A 7,478-nucleotide genomic window follows, 5' to 3' on the forward strand; every position below is an offset into this window, starting at 1 on the left:
GTGGGGGATGCCTTTTGGCCTGAGAGCACAGATGGCTGTGGGCAAACATGTTGGGAGCCACAGGCCAGCAGGGGGCAAGGCCATCCCACTGCTGGCCTGTGCCCTCCCGACTGCTGGCATGTGCGCCCTTGGCATGATTGCCCAGACCTCATTCACACACACACTCACACAAGGGGGCAGAGGGTGGATCTCAGCCTTGGGGAGGGCAAGATTAGTCATTCCTTCCTTAAATGCCCCCTAATCTGCAGTTAGGTTTTAAAAAGCCTCCATTGTGTCAGCGTTTGCTGGCTAAGAGCAGTGATTTATGACTATTCTTATCAATGAGAAGGCCAAGCCAGAAAAACTACAGCTGGAATTTTGAAGTTGCCTGGCATGCCAACAGAGCTGAAACCCACAGTCACTGAGTAGGACTTTAGATGCAGGCGGAGTTGGAGTCACAGTCCAAGGGGTCAAGATTTACCAGAGAGTCTAAACACATGGAGAGCTGGATGGGCTGAACACCAGGGTATGTACGTTGTTTCCAGCCTCTTCTCTGGACTGCTCTGAAACTTCGTGGTGGCAACTAGCCCCGTAGCTTCTGAGCTCTTGGTGGCTGACGCTGCTCCCTGACTCATTAGCCTGTGCTCAGCTGGGTTTGGATCCCCTTCCTCGTTGTCCGACTCTGTTAAAGGGGCTTCAGCTGCCCCTGAAAGTAAGGGGTCTTGTTCCACTTGGCAGCAAGTCCCTTCCCCAGGATCTGCTGGAGCTTGCTCTTCCCCTTCGTCCTCTGATGATGAGTACTCGGGGGGACATGACACATTGTCACCAACTGAGGCTTTTTAAAAGCTGAAGTTCAGTGCAGTTGGGGTGGGGTGAGTAGGAAAATCTCTTCCCTCATCTCAGCTGAGCAGCTAGTCTGAGATAGGAGATTTTGGGCTTGAGGGAGAGGGCTGCGGGAGAATCTGGGGGGCCTCCACAGACCAAAACTTCCCCATCCCTGGTGTACTGGCTTGTGTCTGCTATGTGCTTCAGTGACAAAACCGATGGTCAGAATCCTGTTTTTCTACTTAAAAGAGGATTGGTGGATCAGTAGTAAACTTGCCTCTGCAGCCATGAACTAAGCAGGGGGAAAGTCAGCATTGGCATAGATTAATAAGGAGTTAGAAACCTCATATAGCATCTGAAACAAACGCTTCCTATTTATTTATTTAATTAATTTCTATACCGCCCAATAGCCGAAGCTCTCTGGACGGTTCACAAAAATTAAAACCATGTTACTATACAACATTCTGGAGAACTTCCTCTACCCTCCTCTTCCAGTTGTATTAGTTATGGTGGAAAAGAAGCAATGTGAAGAGCCCAGCTGGATCAGACCAAAGGCCTATCTAACGCAGCATCCTTTTGTGTGTGTGTGGGGGGGGGCATGCTTAGTGACCTCTCAGATGCCCCTAAGGAAGCTCACAAGCTGGACATAAGAACAAGTTAGATAATTAGCTATTATACCAAATATAACCAACTAATTTTTAGCATCTTAATTTTTGAGGAAAAGGCTAAAAATGTAGATGAATTCTGTTAAGTGCCAACTGAGCAAAGATTAACATGTACCATATGAAACTAATAATGAAATACATGCAGATTTGTGTGCTCTGTTTTTACCTTTTGGCAGATTCCATGGTCGGCTGACAGTATTGGCATCATGAAAGAGATTTCAGTGTTCTTCACTTGGAGTGCTTTCCTCTGCTGGCAGTTGTATTAAACACGCTTTCCGTAGCAATTTTTTATATCTTAAAAAAAAAAAACCACTGGCAAAAGGAACAGCACCTTTAATAGTTCCTTGCAATTACAGCTTTACCCATAACTACTGTCACCTTAAAAGAAAGGTCACAAAACTAATTACTTGTACAAAAAAAACAGTAGTGTCCTATTAAAATGGTGCTGAGCCAGCAACAATATTATGGCACAGGAGTTGTGTTAATACAGGCTAAACATTTTAAAAGGAAAGCACTCTTAAGCTTCCCATTTATTGCAGTCCAGTTCTACTGTGGTCTTAAATGAATGTTGTAACTGTTCATTGAGACAATAGCCTTCAGCAACAAGATTAACACTCATAACTTGCATTTACCCCAACCAACAACATAGGACCTACTTGAAGTTTTTTCTGTATGACAGGCTCTCATAATGGTGGTCTTTTAAAAAAATTCTTGTTGGCTTTTCTCCTCCCCTCTAAACTCTCCCCCATGCCCTGCCCAATCTTTCTTCTGCAGCAATCTACTAAATTCAGGCTGTAGCCAAGTTCTGAGTCCAACCCCACCAAGATGAAGACCAATGCCATAGCTACAGCTAGGTTATATATTTCTCAGTGTAAGGATTACATCTTCTACTCATAACTGAAAAGCAGGGTGAGCAAGTTGTGACTCTAGATGTTTTGGCCTGCAACTTGTATCAGCTCTAGCCAGCATTGCCAATAGTGAGGGATCATGGGAGTTGTAGACCTCCAGATGTTTTGACCTACAAGTTGTTCTCCACGCCGTAAAGTGCCATAAACATTAATTGTGTTGCATAATAATATTACTTTGAAACATTTACTTTAAAACTGTCTTTCTGACTAAAGGCATTCAGGGACTCAAATATTAAACATCAGAAAACACAAATAATACACCAAAAATAATAGCATCTCCGCAAAACTAGCTCAAGAAGCCAAACCAGATGAAATTATAGAAAAAAACACACAAACAAATTAAGATTAATACCAAAACCAACCAAAAATGGCCATGATGGACAGACTCTGCCTGGCAAAGGTAAATGAAGGAGGCACCAGGCAGGTCTCCTTTGAGAGGAAGTTCCACAACTGGGGTGGTATCAATGAAAATGCTTCTTTAGTAGTCCTACACCTATCCCCAGTAGACAAATGCACCTGGAATAGGTCTTCAGGCTCTGAGGATCTCCGCTTCTCAATAATAATGTGATGTGCCGATCAGAGGATTAATTTATGCCCATTTAAAAGGGTACAGGTGGCTTAGGTAGCTTGTAAGCTTAAATATATAAAAGGCATTCAAAGAAATGCTGCCTCTCTGGCTGTGCTCCTGTGCTTTGAACAGCTGTGTACCAAGCAAAATTCAGCAGGTGAAGATTTTTTCATAATTGAGTCTGCATGCAGGTGGTGAAATGCTGAACATCACTTACTGTGCAGCTAATAGGCACACAAACCCTGACAGAAACGTGTTGGCTACCCTCTTTATGTGAGATTCCTTAAGTCTTCTGGCACACGTAGAAACTTACCAATTGGGGGAGTTCAGACAAAGTACGGTGAGGAGTGAACTTTAGTATGAGATGGTGGTGGGTGTTTCTCCCAGCCATGGTGGAAGCCAGACTAAGCTGCACAGCCCCATGGATCTCCTGATACATTCCTTGAACAGAAACGGTTTGCCCCAATCTCTCTCTGCCTTGTGGATCTTAGCATTCAGATGTCATAAAAGCATTTGTGCTGATTAGGATCCAACTGATCCTGGTTGCAGATGAGTGCATGCTTTTAGGGTAGAAATTCAACACAAAACTCTAAATAATTAAATATAGAACAGATTGTTCCAGAGGATCTGGAAGCCATATCAGCAAAAGTGACACCCCCAGCCCACTGAAACAGCTACTCTGATGTCCTAGGACAATGTCATGTTAATTAAAATCTGTAGGCTTGTATTTAAGCACTGGCCTGGTAACCATATGCAATAAAGAATTGAATACAGGCAAGTAAGCCGGCTGGCAGAGGATGGGTGGGCCTCTCTATCCCACTAGCCTCTAGTGGGCTAGTAAACAAAATGATAGGCTTGTAACTTTTGTTACTTATCTACAAGGCTGAATCTGGGTCGGGTAGTGATTAAGAGTAAGTGGAAGTACCCTTGCTGTTTCGGTGTGTGTTCATTTTAATTCTTGCCATGTATGTCATATTTAATCGCTGCCTCCGACTTGTATGTCTCAACCAATATTTCATTAGCATCAAAGGCAAAGTGTTTCATAAACCTGCCCTGCCCACCAATGGTAAGGAATACCGTTGGATAGAAAGAATAGTATGTCTCTGTGTTTGCTTTGAATCCCCATAAGCTCCTGTTGACTCTTAATGAATACTAAGCTCTTTTATATGGGCTCTGTGGTTATTTGAGTCTGGCTGAAGCCCAGACTGTACCGTTTAGTCCCCTGGCATACCTGTCTAATGAGTTTAAATCAACATAACTTTCCCAAAAGTTCACTTTTGGACAGAAATGTTCAACAGACCCAGGTTTGGATATTTCTAGCTAAAAGTGAACATCTGATTTACAAGGGAACATCCTGTTCTAAAATCAAATTGGTTCTTTTCTTTTGGTAGTGGACTCCAAGAGAGGGGAAGAGTTCTGCATAGTTTGAAAGCTTGCATCCTGTATTTTATAGTCTAGTTGTCCCGATTAAAGTATAATCTTACTTTACTTACTGACCCAGGTTGCATGTAATGACCAACCATCGGTTAATTAACCCATGGTTGGTCAGAGCTGTGGATGAGGGAGCACGCTGCCCACCCACCACTTACACTTTGCATCCGTTTTAGCAAACAAACCAAGAATGTCCCATTCCTGGGTTGTTTACTGTGACATCCCAATCCAACTCTCTGGGTTGTTGACAATCTTAACTCATGGTTTGTTGAATTAAAAATTCTGGGTGGTTTTTCCTTCAACAACCCAGAGTGCCAAGTTTGCATGTCATGCTGAACAACCTTAGAATGGGGTATTGCTGGATTGTTTGCTCTGCAAAGCAGAAGCAGTGAGCAGGTAGGAGGCAGCCCCAACAAACCATGAGTTGTCATTATGTGCAAACTAAGTCATTGTAAACTGGGTGCATCAAAAATAAATATATTAATCTGACTATAGGCCTACTTCTCAAATGCAATCAACTGCAGGAGAAGCTGTTTAACAATTAACCTCATTGCAGCTCCACTCCATGGTGTGGAGAATGTGGCTTGCATGCTTGGAGAGGGGTGGTGAACAGTTAGCAAAACCAAAATGCTAGAACCTGGGGCCATCCCATGAAGCTGATTGGTTGGAGATTCAGGATAGATAAAAGGAAGTAGTGATGGCCATCAATTTGGATGGCTTTAAAAGGAGGTTGGATAAATTCCTGGAGGAGAAGGCTATCAATGGCTATTAGTCTTGATGCCTTCAGTATGAGAGGGAACATGGGTTGGAGGGTGCTGTTGCACCTGTGTTCTGCTGGTGGGTTCCTGGTTGCCCATTAGCCATTGTGTGAACAAAGTGCTGGACTAGATGGACCCTTGGCTATTATGTTCCATGTGACAAACTGTTCATATGCTCAGCTTCACACACTGAATTCAAGTCATGTTTACTATGTGATTACAAACCACAAGATTATGATGAAAAAAAATTACATGTTTTCTTCCATTATGATGGACAGGCCACCCCGTCTACATTTTCTGTACTTGTTATCTTACAACTTTCTGCATCAACTTAGAATTTCAGGTACTGCACCCTTGATCATCCTCCACTTTTCCTTATTTCACAGTGGTCTCCACTACACACCAGCTTTCTTGCTGGGAGTGTTCTCTTAGGACACCTTTACATTAAGGGGAAATCTGTTGCTTCCCTGGGGTGTTTGTGCTTCCCACTTTTTGGCATGACTGTTGTGGGCTGCATTGCATGGACAGAGAGGGGTAACCACATGATTTGAATTGAATACTTCTCCTCTAAGCATGCTCTGTTTACTTCCATTGCAACTTTGCCATCTAGTGGTGGAAGATCCTGCTTTTTTCAAATGTTATTTTCATGGCAGAATTCCCAACAGATGCTATGGGAGATATCCTGGTCATTCATGACATCATATAAAAGACCCACAAACTTTCTTGAGTCATGAGAGTCCAATAAACTGCTCATTTAGAAGAGTCTTTAGATACATCAGGCCAAGCTATTAATCTGTTTGATATCTCTGATGGGGAGTGAATGAATAGTTAACTGGGGAACAGACATTTTTCTTTTGAGAACGGTTCAGAATTTTGTGAGTCACCAATAGCAACTGGTGGAGGAGGTGATGCTACGTTGCTGTACATCAGAATAAGCATATGACATTGCATTTTTAGAAAGCATTTTTAAAATCTATTTTTTTAAAAAAATCTAGAGATTAAAAAACTCTAAAAAATAATAATACAGCAATAGCAAAGAAAACATTCCAGTCTAAATTCGGAGTATTGCTTTAGGGAAGTGATCAAGCAGAATATTCCATTCTAACTTGAACTAGTGAGCTGGATGCCAAGTTAAACAGTACAGCCAATATCTCCTACACTGCAGCTGAAATGTACTTGTGGCCCAGAGTTTGTGTTAAATTAGAGGTACTATTTTTTGAAGATCCATTTTGTTTGTTTTGCTATGGGAAATCCATATGTAATAAGCTTGCAGAATAATGTGTACACTGTGCCATTTCAACACTTCAAGGCAGCCCCCCATGGCAACTGGGACTGTAGGGAAAGGTAAGTCTCTAGTGCTTTTGCTTCTGGAGTTACAAGGAAAAGTGCTTATGGAGTATTCTGCTGAATCGCTCTGTAAGAAATAAATTTTCTCCCACCTTCTAATGAGTGTAAAAGTGCCAAAATAATGGCAAACTCTATAATCATATTTGTATTATTAACTAAAAAATAAAATGTAAACATAATTTTAAACATTAAACTACGCTGTGTACAGCTTCTACAATGATTCCTCACCTCCAAATTCTCCTTCAACACAATATTTTGCTGAAGACCTGAAGGCAGCCTTTGCAAGGCACAGCCAACCATCAGTAATTACTGAGACACATATCTCTGCACCACCATATCTGCTGTTTTCAAAGTTCCTTCACCCACATCTGTCTTCTCTTTGCTACAGAGTTCACTGCAGGGTTTACAGCAGGAGTGGGCAACTTGTGGCCCTCCAAATATTTTTCCCTACAACTCCCATCATTTCTCCCCATTGACTATGCTGGCTAGGACATCTGGAGGGCCACAAGTTGTCCGTCCCTGGTTTATGGCATCTCATCTCTTGTACCCGTTTTGCTTCCATCAATCTTCTCTCCCCACCTCCATCTCCTGCCTTGATATCTGAGAATCAATTCATGCATATGAAGTTGATTTCATCACCACTATTTTCATGCAAGGAACCATTTTGGATTAACAGGCCCCAATTGAAAAGCCAAATGGGGGGAAAGCACTAAAATCCACAGCTAATGCTCCATTTGAAAAGTTCACATAACATGCCATTCAGAGGCTATTTTTAGACTTTGCTTAAGGAATCCCTTCACTAGACTGGGCTGATTCTGATTTGGAAAACACACACACACACACACACACACACACACACACACACACACACAGAATAATACCCAGAAGACCAACCAAAACTGAAAATAAAATCAATGTTCTAGCACATAAGATTGTCCAATATGAAAAGAATCAGAAAAAATGTCTATAGATTGGATAGTACAGAGTTAAGAGAGAA

Source organism: Elgaria multicarinata, chromosome 10, assembly GCF_023053635.1.
Source record: "Elgaria multicarinata webbii isolate HBS135686 ecotype San Diego chromosome 10, rElgMul1.1.pri, whole genome shotgun sequence".
Classification (NCBI taxonomy): Eukaryota; Metazoa; Chordata; class Lepidosauria; order Squamata; family Anguidae; genus Elgaria; species Elgaria multicarinata.